This window comes from Canis aureus, chromosome 26, assembly GCF_053574225.1.
Source record: "Canis aureus isolate CA01 chromosome 26, VMU_Caureus_v.1.0, whole genome shotgun sequence".
Classification (NCBI taxonomy): Eukaryota; Metazoa; Chordata; class Mammalia; order Carnivora; family Canidae; genus Canis; species Canis aureus.
In genome coordinates this window covers 42,731,308-42,748,148 of record NC_135636.1, presented here as the reverse complement: position 1 = coordinate 42,748,148, position 16,841 = coordinate 42,731,308, and the positions used below count along the sequence as shown (strand labels likewise).

General features: G+C 38.7%; 1 protein-coding gene across 4 annotated transcripts in view; it reads left to right on the top strand.

The window, feature by feature from the left end:
* Window positions 1-16,841, top strand: part of ADNP (activity dependent neuroprotector homeobox) — a 32,803-nt gene that overhangs the window by 3,744 nt on the left and 12,218 nt on the right. Inside the window, exon 1 of one of the 4 annotated variants that reach the window (XM_077873580.1) lies at window positions 3-74. The exons of the other annotated variants lie outside the window; for them this stretch is intronic. The gene's annotated coding sequence lies outside the window, so the exon portion shown is untranslated. Of the gene's footprint in view, window positions 1-2; window positions 75-16,841 lie in introns of those variants that run through there. 4 annotated transcript variants of the gene reach the window in all.

The following is a 16,841-nucleotide window of genomic DNA, read 5'->3' as shown; positions in this document are numbered from 1 at the left end:
AGAGTGCAGGAAAAGTTCTAATACTATTTATATTAAAAATAAAACGTCACCATGTTGAACAGATTAAGTGTCAAGTAAGTTCTCAATTATTGTTATTTTGATGACCCAATCTCAAAAGTTGCTAAACTTTTAAAAACCTTAAAGATTCTCTGATCAGAACAGGCCTTTTCCTGAACATGTAGTTGCTACCAGATAACCAGCTAATAGGCTTTTACCAAGTAAAAATGATTTTTGCTTCTTGTTACAACATATATGCACACGTTTATTTAATTACTCCAATTTGATTAAATAAGGTGCACTATTTGTTAAATTGTTGGCTTTCCTGGTAACTGTTCACAGAATTTGAAAAACGTCTACTCAACACAATTTTTAGTATTTTGAAACTTTAAATATTCAGCAGTCTTTTGGTTGATTGCATTTATGATGTTGTGCACATGCTGGCTACATGTTTAATGATGGAAATTAAAGAAGATAGAGCTGATCAGTTACAAAGGCTCAAATAGGGATCAGTACTTGAGTAGAGAGAGAGAAAAGAAAAAATTCACAATTTCAGTACTATTTTTGTCTTTTGGGAACTATAACAAAATTGCATAAGTTGTAATAGGCCTTGGCAGGTTGATTTCGTCAATTGGTGTGAGTGTGTATATACCCAAAATACAACTCGTTTCTTTTAGAGTTGGAAATAACTGTCATATTATCAAATACAAAATCCGAGCATTAGAGATATAATTGGGAAACCGTACATTTAACTACAGAAAAAGATGTTGGGATTAGACATTATAATTTTTGGAAAAATAATCTATTAAAATCATAGTGAGATTAATTTAGGTGAAAGTACCCAAAAGGAAATTTTTATAAGAATAGAAGCTAATTTGTAGTTTACACCAACATGCCCGATACTATTGTGTAGTAATCTGTGTGTTCATCGTGGACTTCCAAGGGGCTTATCGTTAGATTCTCAGAGCTTGATGTGTTTCTAGCATCATGCAGACTTTTAGTTTTGTAAGAGCTTGTGTCATTAGGTCTGGAACAAATGTCATATTTTGCTGATGTGCATCACTGTCAGTTATGTATTTTATGTTGATAGTTTGAAAACTTGGCATTTGAAATTGGTGAGAACCAAACCCCCACCCACACTAACTGAATTGATACTTTGAATGTAGAAACTGTTTCTTGTTTACTCATTGGCACTTTCTTCTGCCCTAATGGTTGAGATACTTTACAAAAGAAGGCATCCTTGTTTTGCACAGTATGAGTGGCCATGGTTCCATCATGACTTCATGATTTTATCTTGTTCTGTTTGCCTGATCCTGTTAATTACAAAGTGAGGGGAAGGATGATTGTGCTCCTTCAGTCTCTTTCCATGTCTTAGTACTCTTCAGACCTGTGTTTTGGTTGTGACCTACCTTTGATATCTGGCAGTTAATGAGTCGGCTTAAATGAGAGTCTATATTCTGCTTCACTGAAGAAGGCTATCCTCACATATTATCAGGCTTCTCAAATTGGGATATATGTATATCAACTTGATTATGTTGTGATGCATGAGTCTATTATTAGGAAGTCACACTTCCTAATAGTGTGCCAACTATATACAGGAACTGATGTGATTTGAGGGCACACATTTCCTAATCAGTGTAAAATGTAAAGTTCTTTTCACTATTTCAGTTCTTGGTTCTCTGGTCTCCATATATGCATTCACTTGTCCTCTGCCTGTAATTCTTTCTATTTCAGACTCACAAGCTTCCTTGCTTTTATTGATGCATGGCTTAGTTCTAAGATAGCAGCTAGAGAAATAATGAAATTTCTAGAAATAAAGGTACTAAGGAAGACTGCCCTGAACATGTACTGCAGTTTAAGAGTTAAGGTTTAAGTCAAAAGCATGCACGTAATCTGTAGGAGTCTCCTGCATTGTTTGACCATCATCACTTAGAATTAAAAATAAATCCCTACACATCCTAATTCACTGTCCAGTAAGGGTATAGATTTGTAACTGAGTCACTCAGCTGTGGGTTGTTTCTGTTTATGTGTCACTTGTCATATGACTTACTTGATGTCTTGAAGAAGGGTGAGCTGTGAGTGTAAAGGCCTCTTTGCTGGCCTTTAGGGTAATATTAATGGCGTGCCCATTTTATTTGCCAAGCAAGAGGTTCTCAGTTCTCAGGATTTTCCTTGTTTCACAAGTGGGGAAATCAAGGCACTGCAATGTGCTTAGTTGAAGTGAGCCACAGAATGAATGTGTCCATGCCAGGTCTGTCTTGGAACACAGGCTTTATAGGGTTCCCAAGTTTTGTTTTGTTTTTGTTTTTGTCTCATGAAGGCTCACAGGAATGCTTCATAACTGGGTAGTGCTCCTCTTTGCTTGTGTCAGTGAATATACCCAAGGATCCTATATAGGCTTGACAAAAGAGGCTGGCCATACCCCCAGCAAGAGAGTACCAGCGATAATTGTGCTGGGGGTGACTAGTTGAAGCAGCACATGTCTGGTTTGAAGTTGCCTGTACAAGGATCTAAAAAGAAAGTTTGTTTACGGTCCTGTTGCTTTTCCCAATGTTTTGGTTTAGGGCAGCCTTGTTCTTTCTCTCCTCTGAACAGTTATTTTTGCTTAGATAATTACTGGCTTTTGGCCCTTCTGCCTTTCCTTTTTTCTGAACTCCTCTGCTCCATTTCAGAATTTGTGGAAGCCTGTGCTTCCCTTAAAACTCGCACCTTTTTCTGGTGGGAACTGGCAACAATTGATAACCTGTATGAGTGGTTTCTTTTGAAATCCAGTATATCTGAAGAAACTTCACTCTAGTGAAAATATGGAAGAGTTCATTAAAATTTTAAATTGGGCATTGTCGATGTGTCAACATTTGGAATTCTTGCTCTTGTGAAAGGGTGAACTGGAACTGGGAAGTGGAACTATGCAGTCGGCTCAAAGTCCTGATTCAGTCAGGTAGGCCTAAAAACAACACCAAGAAAAACTTCTGCAGAAAGCTAAGGGTCGAGCCACCAAGTGGCAAAGGCCTGCTACACAAATAATGCTTCTGCTACAAAGAAATCTTTGCCCTTTAGGCGGTGACTCCTAGGAGATGGCTCAGAAAAACTTGAGGTGATTCAAATAAATTATTCTGTTATTCATGAATGAGGAGAAAAGTACTTTTCCCTTACTCTGGGAAAATTATTTCTGAGTAGTTTTGATAGAGCATGAAAATTTTCTCATTAAAGAATTAAAAATAACCTACTTTTGTCTTAGGCCATTTATATGAGCAGACCAGTGACATGGTCCTGGATTGACTATAAGTGGATGTGTCTGGATGTCTGCTTAGGCCTACTTGTGAATTGATTTCTTATGTTCACATTTCTCTTCAGCCAGGTTGTCTACCTGTATTGACAGCAATAGCGCTCAACTGTGGAGTTCTTCTGTAGGCAGCAAGGTATTGCAGTCATTCCCCATGGTGTGATCCTGCCTTGCCTGGAATTCTATTTAAAATGGAATAAATTGACGGACACTGAGGGGGGCACTTGACGGGATGAGCACTGGGTGTTATAATTGAACACCAATAGAAAATAGATTTATTATTAAAAAAGAGAAAAAGAAAATGGAATAAATTGGGGCGCCTAGATGGCTCAGTGGTTGAGCATCTGCCTTTGGCTTAGGTCATGATCCTGGGGCCCTGGGATCAAGTCCCCGTTTCTCCCCTCTGCCTGTGTCTCTGCACCTCATGAATAAATAAATAAAATCTTTAAAAATAGGGCAACCCAGGTGGCTCAGCGGTTTAGCGCCCCCTTCAGTCCAGGGCGTGATCCTGGCTCCCTGCAAGGGACCCTGCTTCTCCCCCTGCCTGTCTCTGCCCCGCCCCCCATGAATAAATAAACGAAATCTTTTTTTTTTTAAATCTTTAAAAATAAATAAAATGGAGTAAATTGGGAAATTCTCCCCATCTCATACTCCCTACAGCTAGATAAAGGTATTAGAGATATTCTCAATCTTTTTTTTTTTTTTTTTTTTTTTTTTTTTTTGATAATCTGTGAGGCATCTTTCTCCCTTTTAAATAAAATTCTTCCTGAGGGACGCCTGGGTGGCTCAGCAGTTAAGTGTCTGCCTTTGGCTCAGGGCGTGATCCTGGAGTCCCAGGATCGATTCTCACATCAGGCTTCCTGCATGGAGCCTGCTTCTCCCTCTGCCTGTGTCTCTGCTTCTCTCTGTGTTCTCTCATGAATAGATAAATAAAATCTTTTTAAAAAATTTTTGTGAACTTCAATATTTCAATCAGTAGTTAGGGAGCAAACCTTCAGTTGCTCAGCTTTCATTTTGTCCTTCCAGTTCCGTCTTCTCTTCCATCCATGTATTGTGTCATAGTCTCAGCACATTCTCAAAACACCCTGAAAGCCGTTGGTTCCATTGGTGTTCTGGGTGGTCACAGTTAGGATTCTCATCTAAAATCTAAATACTCCCAAGTAACAGGATAAACCAAAACATAATAGTTTCCAGTTGTAGGCAACTAGTCTTTTAGTCTGAAAGTCTTCTTAAAAGAGAAGTGGGGGGATCCCTGGGTGGCTCAGCGGTTTAGCGCCTCCCTTCAGCCCAGGGTATTCATTGTCCTGGAGTCCCGGGATTGAGTCCCACATCAGGCTCCCTGCGTGGAGCCTGCTTCTCCCTCTGCCTGTGTCTCTGCCTCTCTCGTGTGTCTCTCATGAATAAATAAATGAAATCTTAAAAAAAAAAAAAGTGACCCACATAGTTTTTTAAAAGATAAATAATGTAAAACCTAGATCATACCTTTATGTTTTTATGTGACTGTAAGTCACCTAGGTTTATTGTGGGTACTTGAAGATGTTTTAAATGCCACAGAGTTTGTAAAGTTAAGAATATGCTCTTTAACATGACCCTCTCACACAAATGCAAAGTATTATGTGAAAACACTATTATGTGTGTAAATGTGCATTTTGATGTATCTAGGGACAGATACATGGCAACCACATCTGATTCTCAGGAATAGTCCCACATTTTTTTTTTTTTTTTGTTATTTATTTATGATAGTCACAGAGAGACAGAGAGAGAGAGAGAGAGGCAGAGACACAGGCAGAGAGAGAAGCAGGCTCCATGCACCGGGAGCCCGATGTGGGATTCGATCCCAGGTCTCCAGGATCGCGCCCTGGGCCAAAGGCAGGCGCCAAACCGCTGCGCCACCCAGGGATCCCCTAGTCCCACATTTTTGAAAAGATATGCCACAGTGTGAGCTCATGATTTTAGAAGTGACTATTCCAGAATCTGATCTGGTTTAAGACAATAATGATAACTACTTATGTGTAACAGGCATCATCTCATTTAATCCTTCTGGCACTTGAACAGTGGAGTAGTGTCCTGGTTATACCATAAGGAAACAGACCTCCAGAGGTTGAGTAACATTTTTAGGTTCACAAAGCTAGTAAGTGGCAGAGTAAGGATTAAGTAATGATACAGATCAGCCCAACTCTCGAACCTTTTTTTTTTTTTTTTTTTTTTTAAGATTTTTATTTGACAGAGGAAGCATAAGCAGGGGAGGGGCAAAGGAAGAGGGAGAAGCAGGCTCCCTGCTGAGCTGGGAGCCAGACGTTAAGGCTCAATCTCAGAACCCTGGGATCATACATGACCTGCGCCGAAGCAGACACACTAAACCAACTGAGCCACCCGGGCTCCCCTGGAGCTATATTCTTAATAGCTATGTCATACCATCTTTCTTTTGAGCAGAGGAAAGCTTTACTGTGTTGTCACCCTACTTGTTACCGAAATTTGAAGTTGTGAGGTAAAAATTTTACATGTGTCTGATAGGTCAGCTAAATTTTTATTTATGAAAACAATATAGTTTTACTGGGAAACAAATGTTGATGTACGCTATAGGCTTCATCCTTGAACTTCATCTTCTTTTTGCCATCACTTCAGTATCTTATTAACTTACACCTAAGGCTCTGGTGATATTTTTTTTTTTTTTTTTTTTTTTTTTTTTAGACCTTTCAGATCCTGTAGGTCTGAGATGGGTGTAAGCACCCTCAGGTGATTCTGAGGGTTGCCTAGGTTTGGTATTTTACTCTGCATAGACTTCCTCTAGGCCTTTTGTAATCGATCCTGCCAAGTGGGCCAGATTAATTCTCTTAAAGCTCCATTAGAATTATATCCTTTCTCTGCCTCAATGTCTGCCGCACCTCCTCAGAGGCTACCAGACACAGCAACAGACTCTAGTTTCACACTCAAGGCTTCTATCTCCAACCTACCTTCCCAACCCTGTCATTCATTATTACTCAGAAGTTTGACATAGCCATTCTGGACTCTCTACAGTAGTTCCTAGAACTTGCTGTCCCACCTCTGGAACTGTGCCAACAAGGTGGTTTGTTTGAGGGTGTTTTTTTGTTGTTGTTGTTTTGGTTTGGGTTTTTTTTTGTTTGTTTTTTTTTTTTGTGTGTGTGTGTGTGTGTGTGTTTTGTTTTGTTTGCAGTGAATGCAGGTCCTTAACTAACCTGGTGGCCCCCAGCTTAGCATCTACTTTCACCTTCTCCTGAGCTCCCCTCCTGAGAATGAATTTTCCCTCTTATGAAACGTTAGAGCATTTAATTTGTGACACACCTGACACTTGGCCTCTTTTCCTATAGATATTTATGGGGTATCATCTCTAAGTCCTTTCTAGGCAGGAGCTGTTTGTTCATTCTACATGTATTGAGTGTCTGCTCCGTGTCAGCCACACAGTAGATTCTTGATCTCTAGCAGGGGGAAGAAAAAAAACAAGAGGGATCCCTGGGTGGCGCAGCGGTTTGGCGCCTGCCTTTGGCCCAGGGCGCAATCATGGAGACCTGGGATCAAATCCCGTGTCGGGCTCCCAGTGCATGGAGCCTGCTTCTCCCTCTGCCTGTGTCTCTGCCTCTCTCTCTCTCTCTCTCTCTCTCTCTCTCTCTCTGTGTGTGACTATCATAAATAAATAAAAATAAAAATAAAGTGATCTGTAAAGGCCTAATTTACAGAGACATTATTTTAAAAAAAGAAAAAAAAACAATCTTTTTTAATAGGTTTTCTTTGCTTTGAATAGTGAGATGGCACCCTTGTCTTCCTACATATTTTAAGGGTTCATAAGTCCATCAGTTGAGCTCAGGAAAATCAATCTCCACTGAAAAAAATGATTCATAGTGGTTGTAATTTATAGACATAAATAACTCTTTATCAATTATAATTTCAGGTCATACTTTTCTAAATCTGAAATCACCTGTGATGAGCATTTACAGCAAATTTTAAGTCACAATGTAACTGTAACTTTGGAGATTGATAATGTGAATGGGGATGCTTATTTCCCATTAGATTCTTGGTTTGATATTAATGAGCCACAGCACGTGAAAGAAAACAAAGTTTGCTAAATCTGAATTTTCATTATTGTGTTATCTTTGAAAAGGCTTGCTAATTTATTTTTCCTAGGACCTCTCCCTTTTTGCAGTTCTGTCCTTTTAACTGTTTGAAAGAAACTTAAGTTTATTTAAAAATTTAATACATGAATATTCTTTGGAAATCCTTTTTTGTAGTGCTACGTGCTCTAGAATCATTCCACTTTAGCAAAACTAAAAAATAGTTGAACTTATTAAAGTAACTCCAACTGGATTAAATCTATTAGTTAAGGCAGAGTGAATTGGAGCCTTTGACATTGACAGAAGTGATATATTCCTCTATTCCTAGCCTCTGGGAGTAGAGCAAATTTGCCAGGAAAGTGGGTTCTGAGATTTTTTTTTAAATAACACTTTGGGAGCCATTAATAATGTCATTCATAGAGTCATTCATTTAATATTGTCCAAACTGGTCTGGAAATCTGTAAAGGTCCTTATAAAGTTCCTATATTACATCCAGAACTTGCTCTAGAGGATCTGTCCTGTTCAAAGCAATCTTAACAGATGCTTAATATTTATAGTTTTGGCAGAGACTCATCAATGATAAATGCCTTTAATTTTCAACCCAGACTATCCTCATAAAATTATGAACAACCCAAAAAAAAAAAATTATGAACAAACCTTGTTTGGCTCCATATTTTCAGTACTGTCGCTTTAAATTTTCTAGTAACATTTTGAAAAAATATGTATATGTGTATGTGTATCTATGTACATATATATGGTAAAATATACCATAAAATTTATCATTTTAATGACTTTTAAGTGTAAAGTTCTTTTTTTGTTAAATATCCTCACATTGTCATGTAACCATTACCACTATCCATCTCCAGAACTTTTTTCATCTTACAAATTTGAACTGTATATCCATTAAACACCAAGTCCCCATTCTCCTCTCCACCCAGCCCTTGGCAACCACCTTCTTCTTTCTGTCTGAATTTCGGTATCTCATATTTGTCCTTTTGTGACCAGCTTATTTCAGTTAGCATAATATCTTCAGTTTCCACTGGCCACATTTTAACATTTAATTTCATTTAATGTTAACATTTAATTTAAAGATGAAATTAATTTTAATGTATTTTTAATCTGGTACATCCAAAGTATTGTTTCAACATGTTAGTATTTTTGAAAATGTATTAATAAGATAATTTGCATTTTTTAATTCTAAGCCCTGCAAATCCCAAGTATATTTTACATGTGAAAAAAGCTTATCTCAAACGGGCAAAGGACTTGAATAGACCTTTCTCCAAAGAAGACATACAAGTGGCCAATAAGCAAATGAAAAGATACTCCGTATTACTAATCATTAGGGAAATGCACATCACACCTACAATGAAATAGTACCTCATACGTATTAAGATAGCTATCATAAAAAAACATTAGCAAGTGTTGGTGAGGATGGGGAGAAATACGAAGCGTTGGCGTTGTGCACAGTTGGGTATGTAAATGGTAGAAGTGCTGTGGAAACAGAATTACCGTGTGAAGAGATTCTTGTACACCCATGTTCATAGCAGTATTCACCATAGCTAAAAGGTGAAAGCAACCCAAGTGTCCCATCATCTACAAAATGTGTATATATGTAGCATGGAATATTATTCAGCCTTAGAATAACAGATAAGCAAAATATGGTGCATATATATTATAGAATGTTATTCAGCCTTTAAAAGGAGAATTTTTTTTAAAGGTTTTATTTATTCATGAGAGACAGAGAGGCAGGCTCCTATGGGGAGCCCCATGTGGGACTCGATCCCAGGACCTCGGGATCACACCGTGAGCCAAAGGCAGATGCTCAACCACTGAACCACCCAGGCGTCCCAAGAGGAGGAGAATTCTGATATAGGCTCCAACATGAATAAATCTTGAGGACACGATGCTAAGTAAAATAAGCCAGTCACAAAAAGACCAGTACTTTGTGATTTCATTTACATGAAGTACTTAGAGTAGTCAGAGTCCTGGAGACAGAATTCTGGTTGCCTAGTGCAGAAGGGAAGGGAGAAATGGGGAGTTACTGTTTAATGTAGAGAATTTCAGTTCTGCAACATGAAAAGAGTTCTGGAGATGGGTACATGGTTGTGGTGATGGTAGCATGATATTATGATGAAGTACCGCTGAACTGTATACTTGAAAATTGTCAAAGGTGGTAAATCTTATGTATATTTTACCACAATATAAATAAACTAATTAATTTAAAAGTTTATCTCCATTCAATTCAGACTAGCCACATTTTACCTGATGAATAGTTGTTTGTGGCTAGCATCTACCTTTTTTGGAAGGAAGACACTTAAAAATTAAAAACTTTCAGGCAGCATTGGTTTTTCTGCTGCATGACTAAATGCTGAGATACATAAGATTCATTTCCTTTTAAAAGAAAAATTGCATGTGCACAAAAATCTGGAAGGATAAGTATACCCAGTGCTAACTCTTGTCTTTATAATTATTTGTATTCCTTGCCTTTATATTTGTTCTATTAGGTCCAGTTGCCTTTTTCTTTTGTAACAGCTTTACTGAGATGTAATTCATATATCATACAGTTCACCCCCTTTAAAGTGTACAATTTAATGTTTTTTTAGTATATTCATAGAGTTATGCAGCTATCACTATGATCAATTTTAGAGTATTTTCATCAACCCACAAAGAACCCAGTCCCCATGAGCAGTTGCCCTCTACTGTCCCCCAATTCCTCTAGCCTTTGGCAGCTTTATTCTTTCTATCTCTGTAGATTTGCCTGTTCTTCACCTTTTATATAAATGGAATCATATAGTAAGTAGCCTTTTGTGACTTTCACTGAGTATAATTTTTCATGGTTCATCCATGTTGGAGCATATATCAGTACTTCTTTTTCACTTCTTTTACCTTTTTTTAATAGCTGAATCCTATTTCACTGTATGAATATACCACATTTTATTTGTCCATTTAATAGTTCATGGAAATTTGGGTTGTTTCTCCTTGGGTATTAATGACTACTGGGAGACCATTCGTGTACAGGTTTTTCTGGTGTTTTTATTGTTTAAAGATTGTTTTTATTTTATTTTTATTTTCTTAGATTTTATTTATTTATTTATTTTTTTATTTTATTTATTTATTCATATAGACACAGAGGGAGAGAGGGGCAGAGGAACAGGCAAAGGGAGAAGCAGGTTCCATGCAGGGAGCCTGACGTGGGACATGATCCAGGGTCCCCAGGATCAAACCCCAGGCTGCAGGTGGTGCTAAACCGCTGCGCCACTGGGGCTGCCCTGTTTATTTATTTATTATGAGAGATACCGCGAGAGAGAAGCAGAGACACGGGCAGAGGGAGATGCAGGGTGCCCAGTGTGAGATTCCATCCAGGGACTCCAGGATCACTCCCTGAGCCAGAAGGTAGATGCTTAACTGCTGAGCCACCCAGGTGCCTCAAGATTGTATTTCTTTTAGAGAGGGTGAGAGGCAGAGAGAGATGGAGAGAACCTCAAGCTGACTCTAAGCTGAGGGCAGAGCCCATCTCGGGGTTCAGTCTCACAACCCTGAGATCACAACCAAAATCAAGAGTCAGACACTTAACTGTGAGCCACTCATACCCTTTGTGTACAGGTTTTGTGTGGGTGTATGTTTTCATTTCCCAGTTGCTTTTGTAATAAAAACGAATAGAACTTTATTTGCAAAAAGGAGCCTGAGAGGTAGTTGAAAGCAAATTAGCATCCTGCCTAACCCTGCTCTCCAGAGAAAGAACAATCACCAAGGCCTCTGCTTTCCCAAGCAATTTTTGGAATAGCATGGTTTGAGTATTAATAATGGGAATTGATAAAGGAGAAACAGAATACATCTGTTTTTGAAAAGCTGTCATTAAAAAATAAATAAAAATAAATGAAAAGCTGTCGTTTTATTTTAGGGATGCCAAGGTTGTAGTTTTCATTTTGCAAAGGACACAATTTGGGTATCTTTCTGATGTGACTATCTAATGACTGCTGGCATCCAGGTGATGATAAGAGCACTTTTGGGCAAGTGGTTTCAGAGCTAAGTTGTTTCAGTTCTTCTCTGGATCTGACGGGACCATCTGACCTGAGATGTCTGTGTATTCTTAATCTCTGTTTTATCACCTGAGCTCATTTGGTTGAACTTGTTTAAGTTCATTTCAACCTTGAGTATGAAGTTCTGGCACTTTCAGATATATATATTTAACATGCTTTTGTTTACCTTTGTCTAAGATCAGAGAGCTTCATCCACGAGGGTGATGAGTAGAGCACTACATCCTAGATCTGGAGATGACCTTGAGACCCAGGTCTGTCACTGACAAGCTGATCACCCTTTAGCCAGTTGCTTCACCTCAGTTGCTCATCTGTAAAATGAGAAGAGTTTAGATTAGGCAATCCTTAGGTTCTTCCACTGATACACAGTGCTACATTTTGGAATCAAAATGTTTATGCACTTGTAATTAACATATTAAAGATTTGATAGTTATTTCTCTTCTAACCAGACATGGATTCAGTACAGAAAATTTTTGTTCTCACCAACTGAACCACCTAATACTGAAAATGCAGCACATATTAAAAAAAAAAAAAAATCTTGGTTGATTGTTGTCATGTGTAAAGTGGCTGCCACCAATACAGTGCACCTTTTAGGAGCATTAATTTAAAAATAATATCCAGGTCATGGCTGACTGGCTCAGTCAGTGAAGCATGTGACTTGTGATCTCTGGGTCATGAGTTCAAGCCCCATGTTGGGCATAAGGATTACTTTAAAAAATAAAAACTTTAAGGGCATCTGCGTGACTCAGTTAAGTCCTTGACTCTTGATTTTAGCTTAGGTCATGATCTCAGGGTCTAGGATTGAGTGTGCAGCATTGGGCCCCATATCAGGTACAGCACCTGCTTGGGATTCTCTCTCTCCCTTCCCCCATTCGCCCATGCTCTCTCCCTTTCTCTCTAAACATAATAATAAAATTTTTTTTAAAAATCATACTCAGAACTAGGGAAGTATTGCCCTGCTTGTCACATCTGGAATAAGTTTATCTTTCTGTTTATTTATTTATCAGAATAAGTTTATTCTGATATTTTCTTTCTGCACCAAAGAGTGACAGAGGAGCGCATCCACTGGAGATTGGCTCCTGTGATAACAGAAGTTAAAGGTGCACATCTACTGGAGATCAGCTCCTGTGATAACAGAAGTAAAGGTGAAAAGAACTGGAGCAGGGTACTTAGAGAAGGGGAAAAGACTTAAGAGGTAATGAGGAAGGTCCTTAAAAAAATGAAAGGCTGCTCTGTGGCTAGGGAATTAGATTTCTGTGGCTGAAATCAGGACTAGGCTTGTGAACAAGCAGCCTAGAGGGGTTTGTGCTCCTCTCAGTGGAGGTGGTCAGGCAGAGGGATAGTCTTAAAGCAGGGCTGCTTGTGGCCGGGAGTCACGCATTGTTTGTAGACAGTGGCCAGCAAAGTATTCCTATGACCAAGCATTGTTGTACTGAATGCTTTATTTAGGTAAGTGCACACATTTTGCCTTTCATAAATGACAATCTAATTACCCCCCCCCGCCAAAACAGTATGATAGCTTAAGGAATTTAATCACTATTGGTTAAAAACCTGAAGAAAACCAAAGTCTTTTTTTCTGGAGGCAGTTTTGTAGTTGACACAATTATATCCATTGGGATTTTTTAGCATTAGAGAATAGTAAAAGTCAATGCAGTTAGTAGATAAGAATAGAAGACAGAAGTTGGTTACATTTCCTGCCTGTTTCTTGTCTCTGTTGACGGTGTTCTAGTATGATTAACCTAAGCAAAATAATTGGTGTACAGTATTCACATTTAGCTTTTGGTACAGTGTGTCTTCATTTGCAAAGTATTTTTCCTGATGATCCTCCTGGACTTTCCAAGCCCCCTTTTTAGCCTCAACCCTACAGCACGTTTTCCATTAATTTAAGGAGAAAGGAGCCTAAACTTTCTTTTCCTACCACTGTCATACTGCCCAGTTTTATCTGCTAATCCAGAAGGGCATTTTGCCCCTGGATTGTCAGTTTCTTGTTCTGTGGTATTTGGGAATTAGAGAGGAGGAGGGGGATCCCTGGGTGGCTCAGCAGTTTAGCCTCTGCCTTCGGCCCAGGGCATGATCCTGGAGTCTGGGATCAAGTCCCACGTCAGGCTGCCTACATGGAGCCTGCTTCTCCCTCTGCCTGTGTCTCTGCCTCTCCCTCCCCCCGTACCCCTGTCTCTCTCTCATGAATAAATAAATAAAATCTTTAAAAAAAAGGGGGGGGGGGCAGCCCTGGTGGCTCAGCGGTTTGGTGCCGCCTTCAGTCCGGGGTGTGATCCTGGAGACCTGGGATCGAGTCCCACATCGGGCTTCCTGCATGGAGCCTGCTTCTCCTTCTGCCTGTGTCTCTGCTTCTCTCTCTCTCTCCATGAATAAATAAATAAAATCTTTAAAAAAAAAAAAAAGACAATTAGAGCTGCCTTTCTATGAAGAACCTCTGGCATCTGCAAGATCTTTTGCCTTTTGCCCTTTGCCCTTTGCCCAAGCTTAATAGGAAATTGAAAGATTAGCTGCTTCTGTTCAGGACTGTCATTTTTTGTTTTGTTGTTGTTTTTATGTATTGAGTAGGATGATTGCTTCCAGACCAAATGTAGACTCTGAGCTCTCAACATGCTCACTCATTGGAGGGTTGTTCTAGAAAGCCTTTACAGGGTTTATTTTTCAAAATACAAACATACAAACCTTTTTACAACAGGTTTAATTTAAATGCCGGACTTATTGACACCCATAAAAGCAAATAAGGGGTCTCTGTTCACTGCTTCTGATCTCAGAATAGTCAGGAAAGATAAGCACTTACTGATTATAAAAAGAAAGTGTTTTACAATGACCACAGTTTTACTCAGTGATATTGACAGGTATTAAATATGTTGCTGAGGGGGTGGTAGGAGGAAAAGTGAGCACATAAATATGGAAATGATATTTTCTTTCTGCCTAGTTTTTATTTTAATGGGTCCTAAATGTTTCCACGGAGACATCACAAAATCTGTTGGAAAAAAAAAGTACCATCGTGGGTAGCATGAAGCTGTATGAGAATCTTAAAATGTCCGTGCCTCCTAAAAAATACATATATTTTTTTAGTTAGTGGTTTTAAGAAACTTCAACTATAGCTAACCCTTAAACCCCAGTGCAGATTATAAGATCTGTATAAATATTTGTATCTGTGTAACATTAGAATATTTTTTTAATACTTTGTTTTCTTAATTCAATATCAAGGGTCTGAATTTCATCTTACCTGTTAATTTGGATGGATGTTACCAAAAATGAAACTGTTTGTATTGTAGTAGTTTGAATGTCTTCTTAATTTTTATTAACTTAGAAAATACAGCTGTTATTTTTCTTCACTAGTAACGGCATTATTTCCAACCTTTGATCCCACCCCCACCCGCAATAAAGTTTTTTTCTCAGACACGTGTTTTTCTTTACAGTTTAGTGTAGACATGTTTAAAAGACAACCCCAAAGTATAAACTGTATTCTTTTTTTTTTTTTTTTTTTTTAAGATTTTATTTATTCATGAGAGACCCACAGAGAGAGAGAAGCAGGCTCCATGCAGGGAGCCCGATGTGGGACCCAATCCCTGGACTCCAGGATCACGCCCTGGGCCAAAGGCAGACCTCTGAGCCACCCAGGGATCCCCTATAAACTGTATTCTAATCCTTAGGTTTATTGTAGGATTCTGATAACCATATTCTGATCAGACTGTAATTTTACTAGGGGGAGATTTTCAATAAACCTTTGGGATTCTGCTATAGCCATCAAAGTTCCTGCTTTGGTTGATTGTTCACTAGGTCCCAATTCTACATTTCAGAAGACTGTCACCTTGGCATAAATTTGCATTAGAAACTTAGACCAGTAACTATTTCAAGGGGATACTTAGGAACAGAGAACTTATCCTTCTTCCTCTTTGCATTGCAACCTCTGAGCCCCTCCACTTTTTATCTTTTTTATAATTCAGCTAAGATTTGTTTAGAAACAAGGGTTTCCTCTTTAAAAGGGGGTTGGTGGGTGTTGAAAACCATTGATTTAGCCTAAGCAGCTTATGTTTAGGTGTCACCAGGAAGAGGTAACCATTCCTGTCTAGCTTTCAATGCAGTGTTAGAAATATTTTCTGATACAGTTGATACATTAGTTGTCACTCTGGTGTATGTTCAGAATTTCTCAGATAAGAAAAAGTTGCAGTTATACTTGCAGGTGATGGAAATTAGGGCATGGTATCATATTTACTTCTGTATTTTCTGGCATGTTAAATTAGTACCATATGTTCTTATTAAGAACTTGGGGAACCTAAGAATGCACATAAAAATGTGAAAAATTATATCTTGAAAAATGACATGTTACATCCACACTTTGCAGTGGCTTAAAATATAATCTGAAAAGGTTTGATCTGGAAGCTTTTTTTTCTCCTGGCTTGTTTGATTAACTGTGCCTGGTCAAAGGTTTAAGGTTGGGTTTTACGGGGTTTTTTGTTTTTTGATTTAACTTTCTGTGGGCAGAGTTAGGTTTTTCTGCTTTTTTCCTACCCCTAAAAACAGACTAAATGATGCCATTTTGATCTGGTAGCTTTGCAAGGGACCTTATCACATACATAGATAAGCCTCATGGGCTCTTGGTACATCAGGTCCTGTAAACCTTGCCTTGAACCACTAAACTAGCACTGTCTGCTATTGGGTTCCCTTTGTCTTCCTGACCCAGAATAGCCTGAATACACCACTTGACTTGATTCAAGCCTTTTGGCAATGATTATAATTTTTTTTAAGATTTTATTTATTTATTAATAGAGACACAGAGAGAGAGAGGCAGAGACACAGGCAGAGGGAGAAGCAGGCTCCATGCAGGGAGCCCGATGCGGGACTCGGTCCCAGGTGTCCTGGATCACACCCTGGGCTGCAGGCGGCGCTAAACCGCTGTGCCACCGGGGCTGCCCTATAAATGATTATAATTATGTTTCTCAGATAATGACTTCTTTGCCTAAGTGAGGTTTCCCGGTCATTGAGGTTCTGTCATCCTTCCCCTGAACAGATCCAGCCTATAGATCTTTCCTTCCTGAGACAGGCTAACTCTGCCTCGTTTATTCTTTTGGTATATGACGTAAAGGAGTAGTTTTGGTTTTGGTATTTGGAGAGAAAAGAGAAATGTGTGTTTGATCGTTTTTCTGTATGTTTTCAGTTCATCTGTAGCCTAGGGCTACAGATCTACAGATTTTCATTTCTGCCATCTGACTCTTGCTTTCTAAGAAAGCATATGAGTAGGAGTTTGGCCAGGATTATTAGTAAAACTTTAGTATTTTGGACCCAATCAGTAGATGTGGGTATAATTTGCAAAGATCAATAGGAAGGAATGTGACTGAATCATGCAGCAGTGAATTTAAATCATTCTCAAAATTGATATTTTAAGCCTAGTTCATCAGGTGGCATATGCTTACCCAAACGCTACTTATTTTCAGTTTTTAATAAAATACTTGA